Source organism: Canis lupus, chromosome 29 (genome assembly GCF_003254725.2).
Source record: "Canis lupus dingo isolate Sandy chromosome 29, ASM325472v2, whole genome shotgun sequence".
In the NCBI taxonomy this organism is placed as follows: Eukaryota; Metazoa; Chordata; class Mammalia; order Carnivora; family Canidae; genus Canis; species Canis lupus.
The window spans coordinates 10,760,292-10,780,368 of NC_064271.1; the positions used below are offsets into that span (position 1 = coordinate 10,760,292).

The following is a 20,077-nucleotide window of genomic DNA, read 5'->3' on the forward strand; positions in this document are numbered from 1 at the left end:
TCCCCAGAGCCAGGCATGCTCTCTCTCTCTCTCTCCTGACAATCCCCGTCACAGCCTGTATTTTCCTAATTCAGGGCTACCCATTAGCCTGTGTCTAGCTATTGGGATTATTTGGCTGATCTCTGAATTTGCGTTTCCAAAGGACAGGCTGTACACCTTGCAAAGCTCTGGAACAGAAACAGTTGCTGACATTTATGAAGTCGTTCAAATATGATGGACCTTCTGCTCAGTGCTTTGGGTGGTGTATCTTGCTTGAGCTTCATCATAAATCTCTGAAGTTACTTTAATCACTATCTCATCGTCCAAACAGATAACTGAAGCTTAGAAGGGCTGAGAACTGGGCCCAAGATCTCTTGGCTGGTGGCAGCAGATTTTGAGTACAGATACCTTTCTACCTGCTGTACAATACCACCTCTACATGGTACCTGCTGTTTGTAGACAAGGCTGCATTCATAATGGTGTTCAAGTTCCTTGCAGGCAGAAATTACAGGGCATCAACTATCACTGAGCAGAATGACTCTAAAGCAAACTCCTAGATTGAGTTAGTGTCTTCTCCATCTCTTACTATGTAAGTCTAGGTGGGCCAGTGAATCTCTCTATGCCCCAGAGTTTCCTTATCTGTGAAATTAGTATTATTATTATATATTAGTATTATATAACAACCTCTATCGTACAGTGGTAATATGAAGATTAAATAAGTTAGTGTTGGCCAGTGCTGAGAACATGGACTAATCTGACATAATAAAGATTAGCTGTTTTTCTTTTAACTTTTATTCAATTGCCCAATTATTATGAAAGTGCCTGTATTTCCATACATTACATATGTGTGGGTTTGTGTATGAAATTAGATAACTAAAGTGCTTTTTGATGGAGATGAGGGACACACAAACTCATTCACAAACAGTTCAGTGAGGATTAATACACAAAACTATTATAGTTAACTTCATAGTTTCTGGATTAAATTCAAGTTGAGATAATACACATCTTCAGGAGTCATGTTTGGAAATGCAAGTAGCTTGCATTTCCTGAAGGGCAAAGAACTCCCTCTTTAACTTCTGTTTGGGTTATAGCTTCCTCACGGAAGCTTTCCATAGTTATATGGAAATAGATCAATTGAAGAAAAAATGGTGATATTCTTAGTCTCTTTCTTTTCTTCAGGCTATTGTTCCTTCATTATTTTACTCATTAGTGACCCCCCATCCTGCCTTGCAAAATCAAATTTTACCGTCCAATATTGGTTCTCTTACTCACCATCCAACCTCCTTGCTCCAAAAATTGCCTCTGTCTCAATAAAATTGGAAAGTTCTGGATGGCAGTCAATTATAATTCTTCACTGATTTAAAAATTATTTTTCAGTGTGAATAACTTTCAATATATAAGTTTATCCAAACCATCAGTCTTAACTAGTAAAATGAAGGCTTCTTTTTCAGATTAAAAGAAATTCCAAAAAATGACACCATAGAGAGGAAGCATAATCAGAAAATTTTTTCCAGAAAAAGTAGTCAACAAAGTACTCTGCGTGTTCCCTACAAAAACGAGATGGTTGAGTGGAATTCTACCAATTCTTCAAGAACCAGATGACCTCAATGTTTCTTAAATTGCTCAAGGTAAAGAAAATAAAGGAAATTTTCAAGATTTACTGTCTGTGAAATAAGTACAACATATATACCTAAAGATCCTGACAAATATCACATACACATACAGAACAATCTCACAAATATCAGTGAAAAATTACTAAATAAAACATTAGCAAACAGAATCAAAGGGCACATTTTTAAAAATTATAATACTCCACGACCAAGTAAAATTCATTCCAGGAATATAAGAAATCATATTAATGTAATTCACCTTATTATAAATCCAAGTAAGAAAATCATCTAATTATCCTCATAAATGCTAAAATATCTTCAAAAAATTCAATGCTCATTTTAAAAATACATTATATATATATGTTTACATAAATAAGAACAAACTAGATGCCTCCCCACTAAGCCAGGAATAAAGCCACATCCCCCACCACTACTACAATATTTAGCTGCACTAGAGTCATGAGCCATGGCCATCTAAAAAAAGGAAAACAATTAAAAGCATAAGAATTGAGGGGAAATGAACTAATATTACCTCTATTTTGTAGATGACATTATAGTGGACCTTTAAAACCCAGAACCTAGAGAACCAATGATAAAACTAACACAAATATTAAAGAAATTAAGCAATCTATTAGGACATAAAATTAGTTCACCAAAAGTAAATAGCCTTCATAAAATTAAAAATGATACCATTTGGAAGATATATTGAAAGAGAAAAATCCAATTAAAGTAACAAAAATAAACTTGAAAAAGAAAATTCTATTAAAGGAAGGAAGGAAGGAAGGAAGGAAGGAAGGAAGGAAGGAAGGAAGGAAGGAAGGAAGGAAGGAAGAAAAAGTAAGAGAGACTAGAACAAATGGAAAGACATTATCTCTTGTAGGACCCGGCAATTTAGTATCATTAAACATTTGCTAATTCTCCCCAGGTTAGTATACTAATCAGTGAAATTCTAAGAAAATTATCAATGATTTTTTTTTTCCTGAAAGCTCCATGGATTAATTCTGAAGTGTACATGGGAAAAAAATCCCAGAATCCTGAAGAGGAAGAATAATAACAGGGGGTTTCTGCTACCAGATAGTAAAATTATAAAGATCAATAACTGAAACAACAGAGTTCCTGTATATAAATAGATAAAGCAATGGAAAATGAAATTTACAAATTTAAACCGGAACATCTTGTAACATAAGCAAGAAAGTACTCAGAAACAAATGGGACAGACCAAAACAACAAAGAAGCCAGTTTGCAAGAGTTCCCATAGATCAATTTTTCTAATGATTGGAGCACAATAAAGAATGATTCTAATATAAGAGTCCATAAGAATATTAGAAGGTCATAAGGGGCAGTTAAGGAAAGATCTTCTTTACATAAGAATTTGTAGTTTGCCAACTAACAAACTCAAAAGAAACGATAAAATAAGAAAGCTGCCATTTTCCAGCTCAAATGTAATAATTTATTTAGGTTCATTAGTGGGTACAAAAATCAATATGTAAAATGTGATTAAGGGACATAATATTCACATGTTCTCAATGTATTATCCCACATTTTGACAATTGCAAAACAAAAAAATAGATTGGTTCCACTAATAGACGCTACTTTAACCAAGTGATCTTGGTTAAACTTAATACAGTAGTCCCTTCATTCATTATAAAGTTTTAACTTCTACTTTATTCACTTTAAGGTTTTTAATTTTTATAAAGTATTGCCTTTATAGTTTTATCCAAGATCCCCAGTGGATACCTGAAACAGCAGATAGAGCCAAACTATATATATATATAAAATATATATATATAATATATATATACTATATTTTTCCTATATATACATACCTCAGATAAAGTTTAATATATAAATTAATTACAGTAAGAGATTAACAATAATCAAATAGAACAATTATAGCAAAATACTATGATAAAAGTTATGTGAATGTGCTCTCTCTCAAAATATATTGTACTCATCTCTCTTTTCTTATGATGATGTGAGATGATAAAAGGCCTTCATGATGAGATGAAGTGAGGTAAGTGACATGGGCACTATGACATAGTGTTTGGCTTCTATTGGCCACTGGATGATATGTCAGAAAGAGGATCATCTCCTTCTGGACCATGGTTGACACAGATAACGGAAACTGTGGAAAGAAAACTTGCAGGGAAGACTATTATATCACCAATAAGTAGGTGACAATTTCCCAGTTTATCTGGGACATGCCCTATTTTCACCTCGTATCCATTCTTTTTTTCAGTCTTTCTTTTTTTTTTTTCTCTGTTTGCTTTCTTTAGGATTCTAGGATTTCAAGTTCATTGATATGTCCTTGAAATCTGTGGATTTTTCATATCATCCAGGACAATCTTTATTTCAAAAACTGTATTTTTAGTATCTGGAAATTTTATGTGGTGGTTTCATTTGTCTGATTTCTTATTTCTTTTCCCATCATATGTGTATTTTCTTTTAAATATTTATACATTGTTATCAGAGTTGTTCTATCATCATTCTCACTTCTGGAGCTGTTTCTACTGACTGATTTTTCTCCTGATTTCAGGTCATTTTTTTTCCTTCTTCCTGGCCTATCCAGTAGTTTTATTGGATCCTGGCCTTTGTGAATGCTATGTGGTATTTTATTGTGTCCTTTAAAGAATTTGTGGCTTTTATTTTCACAGACAGTGCTACCTGTACATCAATTTTCTCCCTTCAAGACTTTTTTGTAAAATTTTCTATGACAGGTCTAGAGTAGACTTTACTCCAGGAATAGTTCAGAATTACTAAATCATAACCTATCTAGGGTCTGTACTGAATGTCCTAGTGGAGCAACTCTACTTTGATTAGAACATGAAATTCCCCTGCATTGATTTTTTTTTCTTTTTAGATTTTATTTATTTATTCATGAAAGACACAGAGAGAGAGAGGCAGAGACATAGGCAGAGGGAGAAGCAGGCTTGTAACAGGGAGCCCGATACAGGACTCGATCCCAGGACCCCAGGATCACGCCCTGAGCCAAAGGCAGACGTTCAATCGCTGAGCCACCCAGGCACCCCAATTCTTGTGATTGTTCATCTTACAGTTATCTGGTCATGTTTGGTCAGCCCTGTGAGGCATAGTACTCAGCCAAGTGTTAAGAAAAATCATTATACATATTCCTGGATCTCTTTTTCCTACCTTTCTGCAACTTCTAGCAGAAACAGTCCCGCTAAACTCTAATCATCTCTTCAACTCAGCATGTTTGCATGGTTCTTTTTAAGTCCCCCCTTCCTGTGTCTTCTGTCCAGAAATTGGTTGTGGGCAAAAGAAACCCGGAGTGATTATAGGGCTTATTTTGTTTGTTTCTTCATTCTATAATAATATTCCTGTGCTATCTGTTGCTCAATTTTTGAAAGCAGTTGTTCCATATATTTGGTCCATTTTTTAAGCTTCTGTAAAAGAATAAGTCTAGCCCTTGTTACTACATCATGACTGAAAGTGGAGAGCTATGTTAATACGCTTAGGAATGAAGTGTCATGATAACTGTAATTTAATGTCAAATAATATAGCAGAGAAACAGAGTACAAGAGGGAAAAAGCAAATGTAACAAAATGTTAACTAGTAAATCTAGGTTAAGACTACAAAAGTAGAGTGCCTGGGTGGCTCTTGGGTAAGCATCTACCTTCAGCTCAAGTCATGATCCCAGGGTCCCGGGATTGAGTCCCACATTGGGCTCCCTGCTCAGTGGAGAGCCTGCTTCTTCCTCTCTCTATGCTCCTCCGCCCTGTTCATGCTCTCTCTCTCTCAAATAAAATCTTTTTTAAAAAACTGCAAAAGTATTCATTTTATTATTATTTGGTTCATTTTATAGGCTTAAAATTTTTCAAAATAAAAATTTGGGGAAAGAAATGACAAAGCTATGTTATTGCTCCTGGCAATAATCTGAAAATTTTCACAAAAATATTTTAGATTTTTTTCTTACTACAATTTATTAGCTCTGTACAGAGAAAAACATAAGGAGAGTTAACTATGGTTTTCCTCATCAAATAATACCACCTCACTTGCCAACAACAATATAGGAAAACATTTTACATATAGATTATTGCCTCTTCCCTGATAGAGGCCCAGGTCTATATCAACAAGAAAACCTTGAAGCCTTATTGCCATTTTGTAAGGGGAGAGGGTGGAGGGAGTGGGAGTAAGTGTAAGTTAGAGTACTCCTTTTTTTCTTTCTCACCATTCATCTTTTTACAGCAATTCAGTAATTACAGCTCCCCAAAACAAAAGGAGAGCAACAAGGGAGATTTGGTAGGAAGCCTTGCACTGAATTTCTCAATACTAAAGCATTTATAGGCAAAAACAAAAATGAGGCCAGTAATGCATGATGAAAAATACAATTTTTAATAAACGTATTGCTTCTGCATGCCAGGGAACACGGATGTAAGGATCAATGCAGAGAGTTGGTGGTGATAGATAAAGATCTCATATTTGTACAATAGAGCTCTTTCAAAGAAAACTAGAAAACTAGTAAACCTAATATCCTGGGATCTAAGCTGTCCTGCTGGCCATCCACCTACAAAATCCTAGAAAGAAGTTCATCCTGCAGTCAAGAAGATGAATAGAAGACAAGAGAAATTGGAATGATAGTTTCATATTTTTTATTGCTAAATATAGAATAAATCAAATGACCTATGGAAAAAAAAAAAAACATAAGAAGGAAAAAGAAATATCATTATGAAGGTCCAGAGAAGAAAATGTCTTGTAAAAAACTTTATCGGGCAGCCTGGGTGGCTCAGCGGTTTAGCACCGCCTTCAGTCCAGGGCGTGATCTTGGAGACGCTGGATCGAGTCCCACGTCGGGCTCCCTGCATGGAGCCTGCTACTCCCTCTGCCTGTGTCTCTGCCTCTCTCTCTCTCTGTGTCTCATGAATAAATAAATAAAATCTTAAAAAAAAAAAAAAAAAACTTTATCACAGGAAAGAGAAGTATATACTTTCCTTAACATATAACATCTTCAATAAAATACAAGCAGACATCACCTCCATAAAGTGGTAGAAAGGGCCATAAGGGACCAATAGAGTGAACTGATTGGAAAGCAGGATGAGATTAAAACAGTAAGATCTAGAAAGGAAACAGAATGAGATGAGATAAAGATGTGTTTAGAGAACATTAAATTCTTGGGCTTTAACTCACATTGGAAGCTGTTTGGAAGAAAACAAAAGAAAGTCATTATTTCTACAGAAGACAAACCTTAGAAGTGTTGTCAAAATATAGAGAACAAGAAAAAAAAAGAAGCACAATAAAATGAAAGACTAGATATTGAGGAAAATAACTAGGACAATAGGAAACAAATAAATGGAAACAAAATGAAATAAGACTTCAAGAGAGATCAAAAGTGTTCATTGTGATACAAAGAAAATGAATGTAAAGAAACAATACCCTGTCATAACACTGGGGAAAAAATTAATTTCAAGAATAGGAATTATTCCATAAGCATTGTTTCAGGTGAAAAAAGTTGCCTAAAACCACAAGATAACTTTTTACATTTCAAGAGAGGAAAAATTTTATGATGCCCTGGTCAAGGGCATAAACTTTAATGGAATGTAACTATGAATTTAGATACTGGCTCTGCCATTTTCAAGCTGAGTGATGGGCAATATATTTGTATCCTTGTCTTGGTTTCTTCATCTGAAAAATGGGGCTAATATAGTGCTAATTACATACAGTTGTTGGAAAGAATAAATTAGATATTTTTGTCAAGTGGTGGTGCCAGTTTATAGGAAGTCCTCCATAAAAGGTAATGATTAGGGTTATTCTACTTATTCCTGATGAGGTTGTGGTAAAATGGGCCTAACCATTTTTTTTTTAAAGATTGATTGATTGATTGATTGATTGATTGATTTGAGAGAGAGAGCCTGAGTCAAGGGATGGTAAGAGGGAGAAGCAGACTACCCACTGGGCAGGGAGCCTATGTGGGGCTCAGTCCCAGGACCCCAAGATCATGATCTGAGCTGAAGGTAGCCACTTAACTGACTGAGCCACCCAGGCACCCTAGGCCTAACCATGCTGTCATCCAATTCTGAAATGTGGGGTTGGGGAGCGTGCACCACCAACCAATTCTCAGATACTAGCTGGGTGTCCCACCACTCAACTCAATTCTGACACTGTCTACCAAGAGACAGCATCTGATCCCATAAGCAAAAGCTTAGGGAAATTAAAATTAAAAATTAAAACTGCTCTCTCCCTCAGATGCCAACCAAAAATGTAGTCTGTTACCTGTGCTTCTGACAGAATGGCTATAAATCAGAGTTTCCCACACCCCCCTCCGTGGATTCCATTAATTTGTTAGAGTAGTTCACAAAACTCAAGAGAAACAGTTCACTTAATAGATTACCACTTAAAAGGACATAACTCAGGAACAGCCAGATGTAGGAGATGCATAGGGCAAAATATGTGGGAATCAACACAGAGCTCCTGTGCCCCCTCAGGCATGCCACTTTCCCCACACCTCCACGGGTTTACCAACCCAGAATCCCTCCAAATCCATCTTCTTGAGGTTTTCATGGAGACTTCATTACCTAGGCATGATTGATTACATCATTGGCCATTGGTGATGTAATCATTCAACCTCCAGCCCTTCTGTTCTCACAGAAGTTCTGGGGATAGGAAGAAAGTTCCAATCCTCTAATAGAAAACTGGCTATACTGGCAACCAGCCCCCATCCTACCTGAGGGGCTTTCCAAAGCTACTAATTAACATAACAAAAAGCACCTTTATTGCTCAATCACTTAGGAAATTCCAAGTCTTTTATGGAGCTCTGTTCCAGAAACAGGACAAAGATCAAATATCAATATCTCATTATAAATCACAGTGTGACAGTCCTAACATACCCTAGCGGTTAATGACAATTTATTCATAAGTATCATGAACTTCAGAGTCTTTGAAGTCTTAAATCTTTCAGTTCCTGGGGTGCCTGGGTGGCTGAGTCAGTTGAATATCTGACTTTTGATTTTGGCTCCAGTCATGATCTTAGGGTCCTGGGATTGAACGCATGTCAGGCTCCTGTTGAGCATAGAGCCTACTTAGGATTTTCTCTCTCTCCCTAGGCCCCTCTCCCTACTTACTCTCTCTCTAAAAATAAAATTTAAAATAAACTTGTAGTTCCTTTAAAACATCTAGCCCAAGGAAGTAATGGAAAATGAAAGATTCATGTACAAGGATGTTCATCACAATATCTCCTTTTTAAACATTTTGATGTATATTAAAAGTGCATACAAGTTAAAAATACTCTTTCAATAGGTATTAAATATTGTTATATTTTCTGATGGATTTTGTTTTATCTTTCATTCACCATTATGTATAGCTAAAGCTCCCTAAGTTTTTTCCCTTTCCTACCTCTCCAAAGGTATCACTATCCTAAGGTGGCTGATGATCACGCCCATCTGTGTCCTAGCTTTCTTAATAGATAATATATTCAACAGTATTGGTTGGGAGTCTAACTGTTGCTGCTGGGGCTTGTTCTAGGTGTCTGAGATAGGTCAGTGAACAAAGAGACAGCAATCCCCACTCTAATGGAAGCTTACTATCTAGGTGCCGGAGGAGGCAGAAAATAAAAAATGCACATTAACAAATATATTCAACAGTACTTTAGAAGGTAATGGGCAAAATACAGCAGGAGAGGGATCTGGTGGGTTATAGACCTAGTTAGAGAGAAGAGTGTATTTAAAGTGAGTGTCACTAGGATGATAACATTGAGCAAAGACTTAAAGGAGGTGGAGCCATGTAGGTATAAAGGGAAAGAGTGTTGCACACAGAAGGAATAGTGAGAGCAGAAGCCCATACCTATGTGTTTAAGAGGGGCTTGGTGCAGCTGTACCATAGGGAGCAAGGAAGTCAGTAGTAAGAGAATCAGAATGCAAGAAGGGGCAGAGGGTGGAAGGGCCTTAAAGCCCTTGTAAGATACGTGTCTTTCAATCTTAGAAGGACAAAAAGCCATTAGAAGATTTTGAGCTGATGTGATAGGATCTGGCCTATACTTTAAAAAGATCAATCTAGTTTCTTACTGTGGAGAGGCAGGGTGGAAACGAAGGTGCCAGATGGGAGGCGGACCAAGTCAACCAACAGAGAGATGGCAGTGAATTGGAACAAGATGGTAGTAGTGAAGGTGGTGCATGTGGTCAGACGCTGGATGTATTTTAAAGGTCAAATCAATAAGATTTCCTGCAAAAACTGAATACGGGTTATAAATGAACAACTGGGAAAATGGACTTACTGGTAATTGCAATGTAAATGACCATGGGTAGAAGATATCTTGGGGAGATCAGGGAAACTTTTTAGACATGTTCAGTTTGAGATGTCCTTTAGCCATCTGAAATGTCTGGTAGGAAGGCAGACATACAAGTTTTCAGTTCAGGAGAGATGTCTGAGCTGGAAAGTCCTTTTGAGCAACATCATCAGTGTAGAGACAGTAATTAAAGCCACAGAACTGGAAGAGAACAAAAGGACCAAGGCAGAAGTGAGAGAGAGGACCTGGGATTGAGGATGAAATCACTCCAACCTGGAGAGGACTGTGAGTAGAGGAGGAACTGCAGAGACACCAGATCAGTAGGGAGAAAGACAAGACAATGAGGCTTCTTGGAAGCCAAGTGAAGAAAGTGCATCAAGGAGGCGAAATGATCACATGAAGCTGATAAAGCCAACCATGGGATCTGGCAACTGGGAGGTCACTGATAGCCTTGAAAAGAGCTGTTTTAGTGCAATGAGGACAGTGAAAACATGACTAGTCAATGGGAGGAAAGAAGTGAAGGTTTCTATGGATTTTGCCTCAAAGGGGAGCAGAAAAATGAAATGTTCGCTAGCACGGCAGTGGAGGGAGGAGTAGGGTAAGCAGAACTGGGTTTTTTGTTTTGTTTTGTTTTTATGTTGGCAGTGGTCCAGGAGAGCAGGAAGCAATGATGATGCAAAAGAGATTGGGGAGAATTACTGGAGCAGACTCCCTGAGGAGGCAAAAGAGTTCAGGTCTTGTGTACAAATGGGAGGACTGGCTTTATACAAATCATACACATTTCATCTCTAGAATTAGTCAGGAAGGCTATTAAATATCCATAAACAAGATACACTGTATTTGTGTTTTAATTTTTTTAAAACATTTTATTTATTTATTCATGACAGAGAGAGAGAGAGAGAGAGGCAGAGACATAGGCAGAGGGAGAAGCAGACTCCCCATGGGGACCCCGACTCGGGACTCCATCCCAAGACCTTGGGATCATGCCCTGAGCCAAAGGCAGACGCTCAACCACTGAGCCACCCAGGTGTCCCTAAATTTTTTTATAAATGATATACTAGGAATTCTTTGTCACTTTCTTCTTGATCCTAAACTTAAGTTTTAGGGATTCATCCACATTAATTCACTCATCTGATTTGTTAATTTTATATGTACTGTACTGTACTACTGTACTACTGTTTCCTATACTCAGTAAACAAGTCTATGCATTATCCCATGCTATAAATAAACCCTAATGTATTATCTATACCCTATTGACAGGACAATTATACTGTAAACAGTGCAGCAACTTTTCCTTCTACAACACATAGGCAAGAATGTCTTTCAAGTATATAATTAAAATCACACTACAAAGCTCTAGGATACGCACAGCTCAGATGTTATTAGATACTGTCAAACTCCCACAAAAAGATGAACTGGAGCATCATTATATACATCAAAAATTTATAAACTTTGTAAGTTTCCCAAAACAACAAAATTAATTGAAGTTTATACATTCACAGAATGAGATGTCACATAACCATTATAATAATTCTTTTAAGAAAATAGCTAATTAGGGGATCCCTGGGTGGCGCAGCGGTTTGGAGCCTGCCTTTGGCCCAGGGCGCGATCCTGGAGACCCGGGATCGAGTCCCACGTCGGGCTCCCGGTGCATGGAGCCTGCTTCTCCCTCTGCCTGTGTCTCTGCCTCTCTCTCTCTCTCTGTGACTATCATAAATAAATATTAAAAAAATTTAAAAAAGAAAATAGCTAATTAGAATGTTTATTATATCACTTTATATTTAAAAAGCAGAAAAGGAAATAACATGGTAATTTATATCATTAAAAATTTGATTTTTTAAATGTAGCTTTGCATAGAAAAATGAAGGTAAATATTATCAATGTTTTAACAGCCGTTATTCCTGGATGATGAGATAATGAATAACAACTTTTTCCTTAATTTTACTTTTCTGTATATTCTAAATTTTCTGCTCAAACATGTATTCCTTTAAATAAAATAGAATGGGGGCAGCCCGGGTGGCTCAGCGGTTTAGCGCCGGCCGCCTTCAGCCGGGGGCATGACCCTGGAGACCCCCAATCAAGTCCCACATCGGGATCCCTGCATGGAGCCTGCTTCTCCCTCTTCCTGTGTCTCTGCCTCTGTGTGTGTGTGTGTGTGTGTGTGTGTGTGTGTGTGATGAGTAAATAAAATCTTTTTAAAAATAAACTTATAAACTAGAATGTTCATATTGTTATTAAAAGAATTTCACAACAAATATTAAAATCTTTAAAAACAAAACGAGTATAAACTAAGGCTTATAATCAGGAAAATTTCAATAAAAGCTCCTTTTGAAAACTCTGAGGGGAAGCCTCACCCATTAGCTTCCACCACCTTTGGGTGCCATACTGTACCATGTGAATATAACATAGCTGGTCAGCTTCAAAACTTTATAGTATTAGAGATCATCCACATTAGATCTAAGAATAAAAAAAGCACTTTCTCTCCCAAGATATAAACACCAATTACAATTATTCTACGCTTGTACCAACTACTACCTCCAACGACATTTGTACTAGCTGTGAATCCTTTTTGTAACCAGTGACTCCTCACCATGTCAAAACATTCAGGTGGCAAAAATTATGTCAACTTGTTTAGCACTTCAGAGCTTCACTAGAAAATAGAAATTGGTCAAAATATAGCTGATTCAGGAGGACTTTGTGAAAATCTTGGGTGCTAATGCTGTCTCATTTGATATTCTTCAGAATCAAAGTCATAGGGTTTTCATTCTGTTCTCAACAACAGAATAACATCCTAAATATGAAATGATACCAGGGAGTTGAGATATTTCAGCTGTTTGCATCTTTCTAAAGTGTGTTCTATCCTTTAGTTCTTTATGAAAAGGTCATACAAACTCACCATCTACCAAAAAAAAAAAAAAATACAAGTACTACTTGTATTTCAATTCTATTTTTGATATATAGAATTTAAACTATTTTAAAAATCATCTGAAGTTTGGCAATGTTGTCTCTTCACCTTTATTTCCCAGCTTCCATGAGATAATAAAAGGAAACCTCTCTATTTTTATAGAAATATTTACATACAATTTTGAAGTGAACAAGATGGCCACAAAGTCTATTTCCATTACAGCAAGAAACAAAGAAGTGCTTTCAACCTAGAAATGTCAGGCACCATTACTTTCTGTATGGTATGAAAATGCTACATCTGTTGATGTCAAAGATAGCAATATGTCTATCTACATATGAACATTGATGATTGTGGTATGCTTCAACAGACTCCTGGCAGGCCACAGATAGTAATTGTTTTCATAAGTGGCCAGCATAAAAGTCAGTGTAACATGGACTTTTAACAACAAAAATCATCTAACCTGACTTTGAAAAATTTACCATTGAGCTTGTATTTATCATTAGAATATTTTACAAAGAGCCGGTGATAAGTGGAGATGATTTAATTTCAGTAATAGCAAATTGCATTATTATGGATTGATTGCAGGAGTGCGTGTGTGTGCGCACACGTGCACGATGTAATATATATTTTATGTTTCTACATCACAACAGATATATGTAGCACAATAAAATGCCCAAGATACAAGTCTAAATCCTTGTTGGTTATCATAACAGGAATTCTCTGTATCAAGATAAAACTATATAGAATGAGAACTGACAGACCAGAAATGCACAATAAAAAATTTAAAGGTCATATTTTAAGCTGCCTTTCATACAGCTTGTTCATTTGTGATTTCAGCTTATGTCTAAAATGCCTACTACGTAGATAGCATATTAGTTGCATCTGAATGTAGACAAATATAAATAGATACTTTAAATCATCATGAATATATACAAATAAGCAATTGAAGTACGGAACTTGACCTGAGAAGATAAACTTACCTTTGAGTTTTTCAAGATTTCTAAATCAGTATGAAAAACAACAAAATGAATATTGTCCAGCCTCTGCAATCAGAGATGAGATGGATGCTATCTTATCTCAAGATCTAGATTTTAGGCCTTGGTCATTGGAGCAAGAAACAAAGAAAGGCTTTCAAAAAGCCCTCAGCCAAAAAGACAGTCCCAGCTTCAACTACCTGAAAGAATGTGGAAAGGACTGGATTCAAGGACAGCTGGAACCAGGAGCGAGTTCAGGATTCTCACCCTGCTTTTCTTTTTTTCTGGATATTCATTATCTTCTATGCAATCTTACCTTCCACACAAAGTATGTGGCCTCCTACAATTGTTGGCCTTCAAGAAGGACTACTGTTTATTACTCCAATTTTTTTAAAAAATGGGAGGAGACTCTGATTTGAGTTAATTTGGGTCAATATGCCTATTCCTAAACCAATGCCTATAGCTGTGAGATTAAGTACCAAGGCTGTCCCAATTTGAAACAGTTGCCTCCTCTTCATCCAGACCCTGTGGCCAGAAAGAAAAGGTTCTTTAAAAAAAAAAAAAATTAAATGGCAGCCTCCACTAAATCTCATAGCAAAGGAAACAGTAGAGGGAGGAGGGATGATACTTTCCTAACAAGAGGGTGAGTGCTTCCACCAGAGGTTAGGAGAGGTATTGGCAAATCTAGTCATATATTCCAGTAGATAAATATATCCCTGCCAAGCCAACTTCAACTCATCAAAATAAATATTCATACAATATGCTGAATTATATTTCCTTCCAATTAGTCAGGCTTTTAAAAAAGTAAGGAAATTGAAAAATATCTAAAATTCATTGAACACAAATTAGTCTTGCCTAGGCAACTCTTATAGGACCAGTTTTCATAGAGTCCAATTTAAACGGAGTCAGATCATAATTATCTGGTCTAGAAAAGTATAAATCTCATATCTTCCCTGCTCCTTAATCTTATTTACTTCAATTTTCTTCTTTATCAATCTATTTCAACAAATCTCATTCTCACAGTTACCTTGAAAATACAAAATCATAGATGCATTAGATACTTTTTATGATGTTTCATAGACATTACTAATAAATGTGTTTATTTTGAAAAAAGTAAACTGTCTTTGATTTCAGGGATGTTTATTCCCATTTGTTGCAAACACATTTGATGAATATAATTGGCACCATGACCACTAGTCATATCATAAAAAGATTATTTATAGCTGTGAAATCCATCCTCTCCAAATGAATTGTAGATTCTTCATTTTAAATATACTCTACACCCTGAAAATTCTTGTAACACAGTTGTGACCAAAAAGTCAATAGGTCTTATTATTTTGCAGGTAAGGGAGAGAAAAGTAAGTGTTCGAGAGAGAGAGAGAGAAAGAGAGAAATATGGTATAGTATTGATGAAAACATAGCTAAACTTGATTCCTGTTTAGAAGCTTGAGCAATCCTTAACCAGCAAGACTCTAGTTCTGACTAGCAAGTGTCAGTTAAATGCCTTCCTCAAACAAAAGGAAAAACAAGAAAGCCACATTTTACTTCACAGCTGGTTTTTGTTTGCTTACTGTATCAAGGGAGATTTTTAAATCATTGTTTTGAGTAGTGAGAGCTCATAAATGAGCTCCAGCCTTACTTTTCTGATTTTCTCAGAGATGAGTTGAGGTAGTTAGGAACATCTGTGAACATATTGGGTGTGGGAAACTCACTTTCAACATTATGGGCCAACTTCCCTCCCATTACAATTCTATCTCAGGATCAAGGTCATATGGGAAACCCAGAAGGTGTGACTCTTCCTCTCTGATCAACTCACTTTGTTTTTCTATTTCTATGCTCTCTTGAATTCTACATAATTAACTTCCTTTAAGGTTCTAAAACTACTAGGTAAATAGGTTTAATGAGCTCCTACTCATTGATAGGAAATATAACAACTATCAGATCTGTTCCCAGGAATTATTATTATACTAACAGGTTATTGATAAAACTATCAATCTACTGCATTGCAGATTCTAGGCCAGTTTTGACCACCCGCTCTAGCCTCTTAAAGAAACAAAGATGGTGATGAAGGAGGAGCAAGCTGCAGCCATTTATGAGAAGTTCAGAGGCATTTTTTTACCTCATGTAAAGATCATAACACAGTGTAACCATGGCCCCAACCTTTCATGCTCTGCTGAAAGTGGAAGCAGGTAGGTAAGATCAAATCCTTGATTCTATCAGCAAGCATTTTTTGAACACTGGCCATGTACTAGAACTGGTCTAGGCACTTTCAAGGAATTTGTTGCAAAACCCTCCATCAGTCTTCCATCTCATTCACAGAGAGGATAAGATCAAAGTCTTTTCTGGGACCTAGAAGGGCCTCTGTGATCTTTCCTCCACCTCGCTCCACTCCAGCTACAATTCTGTCCTTTCTATTTGTCCAACACACCTTGCATGTTTCCTTCCTAGAATCCTGGCAATGGTCCTCTCTATTTGGAAAGCTCTTACTCCAGATATATGCCTGATTTGGCTCGTCCTTCCTTCCTTCCTTCCTTCCTGCCTTCCTTCCTTCCTGCCTTCCTTCCTTCCTTCCTGCCTTCCTGCCTTCCTGCCTTCCTGCCTTCCTGCTTTCCTTCCTTTCTTATTTCCTTTTCATCTTCTCCCAAATATAAGCTCAGGAGGTCTTTCCTGGCCATAATTCCAAAGTTACATCACTTCCTAATCCTTTCCTCCACTTTATTTTCTTCCTTAGCATTTGTCATTGTCTTACATAGTATATATATTTACCCATTAAGGCCTTTCGCGATCATTAAACAATAAGCTCTAGGCAGCTGGAGATTCTGGCTTGTTTTGCTCAATGTGTTTCCCAAAAGGGTACCTTGCAATAATAGTCACTTAATAAATGTTTTTAAATTAATCAGCTGATGAATAAAGTTTTATTGCTTAACAGCTCTCTGAGGTTGGTATTGTTTCTTCATACCAATGAGTAAAAAAAAGCTCAGAGATTAGTCTACCTATGTTTCCAGAACACATAAATAGTAAAGCCTCTTGTTATCTCCAGATGTCTGGTCAAAGACTCTTTCCTCTCTGCCACAGCTTGCTGGGAAATACAGCCCAAAGTCAAGGTGGAGGAGGTGAAGACAAATGTTGGAAATGAACAACCAGTAGTTTTCATGTCCTGCAGAGAAGGTGGGCCTTCACATATCATGTGGTAAGATGGAAAGGTAGGCCTCCTGCGCTTAGATCTTGTGCTTATTGGCAAATGGCTGCTAATGGTTTGAGTTTTAATCTTATAAATTAAGTATATTTTTAAAATTATAAGTGATTAGCAACTATCTGCATATAATCTAAGATTGCTCCCATGGGGGGAAAAAACTGTTTTGCCTCTCATCTATCTTGCATAGTATGAACTCCACTGTGGTATGAAACAAGTGCTTGCTTGAGTAACATACCAGTTGCGTTAAATTTCTTATGACTACTGGCACATAAGCCTTGCTTGAGTTTTGCACCAATTGAAGAGTTTCATGTGGCAGGATAGGGGAGGGAGAAAGCTGAAATGAATAAAATATTAATCTGGCACATGTAGCAGGCTTTTTAATTTAATATTTTTTCTAGATCTATACAGCACATTCATACAGACACTAATCAGGTTTCTAATCACACTCTTACTGTGTATCTAATATTTCTCAGTGTAGCACTCCACTCAAATAGGCAGGCCAAGTTTTTTGTAGGAATGCAAGCTTTTTGCTTTAACAGAATTGACTTTAGGTGCCTGGGTGGCTCAGTCAGTTAGGTGTCTGCCTTCAACTCAGGCCATGATTCCAGGGTCCTGGGATTGAGTCCTGCATTGGGCTACCTGCTCAGCTGGGAGCCACTTCTCCCTCTGCACTACCTCCCCTTCCCCACCCAGGCTAGTGCGCTCTCTCTCTCAAATAAATAAATAAAATCTTTTAAAGAAAATTAACTTGTTTGTTCTAATACTTCTCCCTAGTGCATATTTTTCAGACAATGAATCAAGACTTCTTTGCTTGAAAGTGACAGAAACCCAATCAAACTGGCTTGCGCCAAAGAGGAATTTATTAGCAGACATGTAGCAATAGAAGGATCGAAGTATAGTTAGGCCTGAGGTGTAGCTGGAAACAGAAGTTCGTACCCTTCAAGGCTCTCCCATCTCCTGTCTGTGCTTCTCTCTACAGAGGATATGTTGGATATGTGTTCTCTCTGAGCAGCATCTTCCATATTTTGAAAATATAGCCACCAGCTGCTTCTGTACCTAATATGTCATGGCTTTGCTACCATCTAGGGACCCATCTCTTCCCCTGTTTGTGTTTGTAAAACCTCCAGGGAAGGATTCTGATAGGGCTGGGTTAGAAGCCTGTGCCTAGGTCTCAATCATCTGTGGCCAGGTTGGAGTTAATAATAAAATGGCCACATCATTCAGACTCCACAGTTGGGAGCATTTCCTAGAGGAAAGGGTGGTACCATTACCACAGACCTCAGGAGAGGGAGGAGCAGCAGAGAAACTTACTGAGTTACACAGTAATTGATGTTGCCCATAAAGGCCTTCCTTTCTAAGTCCCATCACATGCTATGAACTCTCTCAGTATCATTAAACTTTCCCCCCAAATTTCCTACAGTCCACTAAATTATTTTTCCATTAGAGTACAAAAAAGGTTTTATCAGAGCCTATTAATAAATTGTCATTAATAAATTGAGTTACTGCAAAGATGTTCAACAGCTGATATTCAAGGATGTCAATTTTACTTGAGGCCAATTAGTCCATTTTTGCCAACCTTTGGCACAAGTTAATTAGAATGAAGTAGACATGACTGAGTCTAAACATCTCACCAAAACAATCCTTTTATGGAATTAATTCACTGGGATGTTTTTATATGTCTACTCCTTTACACTGTGTGCTTCCCTGTATACACAAAAGCAAACCCAGCTGGTCTCCTGACATTTGCCAGTACAGGATGTCAGTATCTTAGTGGCATACTTTCATTTCTCTGGTACATATTGTAGGCTGAGAGTCACCAGTGAAGAGTTTAATAATCACCACCTCTTTGGAACGCCAAAAATGTGTAAAAATTGGCCCTTGCCTTAGTATCATCTTCCTTTATGACTTGTGTGGACAATATCTGATCCAGAAAATTGAAAAGACATGCAAAATTGCATTTTATTTTTCATCAAAAATAAGCCACAAAGTAAATGGCATTCATATATACTTACACACACACACACACACACACACACACACACACCGCTACCTCTCTGTGTGCTTCACAATAACTACATTAAGAAATTTCAGATTAGCTTGGAAGAAAATCACTGTTTCCAAGCAGAAGCTTTGAGAACTTTTTTCAGATTAAAAAAAAAAAAGTCTATGAACATGCTCAGCTTCTGATAAAGCTAGAGTTGATTCTATTCAATAACGTGATTCACCTTATCCCAGTACATATAAGAAAAATCACAGTCCAACAATAGCTACAGGTTTATAGAAGATGGTATAACACACCAACTGCACACCAATTTTGCACACCAAAATTGCACTTGCTGTGCTACAAATGACTATTCTTCAGAATGCAGTAACTTTCCAAATAATGGCTAAAAACAAAACAAGGAAAATTCCATTTGTTAATAAATACCAAAAAAATGCATTCCATGTCCATCTTAGCCACAGAAATCCTTCTATTAGAAGGAGACAGACACAGTCATTGGTGAACCCATCACTATTCACTAGTATTCATTGTCATTCATTAACCTCTGGACATGATACATTTGCTAGAAATTGCACAAAAGAAAGTCTGACACAGTTCCCACACTATGGGCTTTCAATAAAAAAAGAAATGGCAAGGAGATCTTCGGTGAGACAAAAAAAAGAGGTAAATGGCACAAGGAGAAGAGAAATTCAAAAAGAAAATCTAAACCATGGAGGAAAGGGTCACCGAAATTTGAATTACTATTTGGGGTTAAACACACCATCAAATATTAGAAAATAGCTCAAATGCTTTAGGAAGTATAATATTCTGGGACATCTGGGTGGCTCAGGGGTTGAGTGTCTGCCTTTGGCTCAGGGCATGATCCCGGAGTCCCAGGATCCAGTCCTACATCGAGATCCCTGCAAGGAGTCTGCTTCTCCCTCTGTCTATGTCTCTGCCTCTCTTTCTCTCGGTCTCTCGTGAATAAATAAAATCTTAAAAAAAAAAAAAAAGGAAGTATAATATTCCAGTGGACCAGAAAGAAAACGAAAAAAAAAAAGAAAAAAGAAATTATAAATCTTTTCAGATCAGAAGAGATAATTTATTCTTTTTATTCTCCACAATCCCTAACAGAAAAGTAATCAAAACACATAGTAGCATCACAATAATACTAAATAAAAGAATGAATTAAATCA

General features: G+C 37.0%; 1 long non-coding RNA gene across 1 annotated transcript; it reads left to right on the top strand.

Annotated features, from left to right (window-relative positions):
• Nucleotides 1-3,661: 3,661 nt before the first annotated feature.
• Nucleotides 3,662-16,909, top strand: LOC118352740 (uncharacterized). Its single transcript, XR_004810382.2, has 3 exons — nucleotides 3,662-3,759; nucleotides 15,714-15,893; nucleotides 16,780-16,909. It is a non-coding gene; the product is annotated as an uncharacterized LOC118352740 (long non-coding RNA).
• Nucleotides 16,910-20,077: the final 3,168 nt, after the last annotated feature.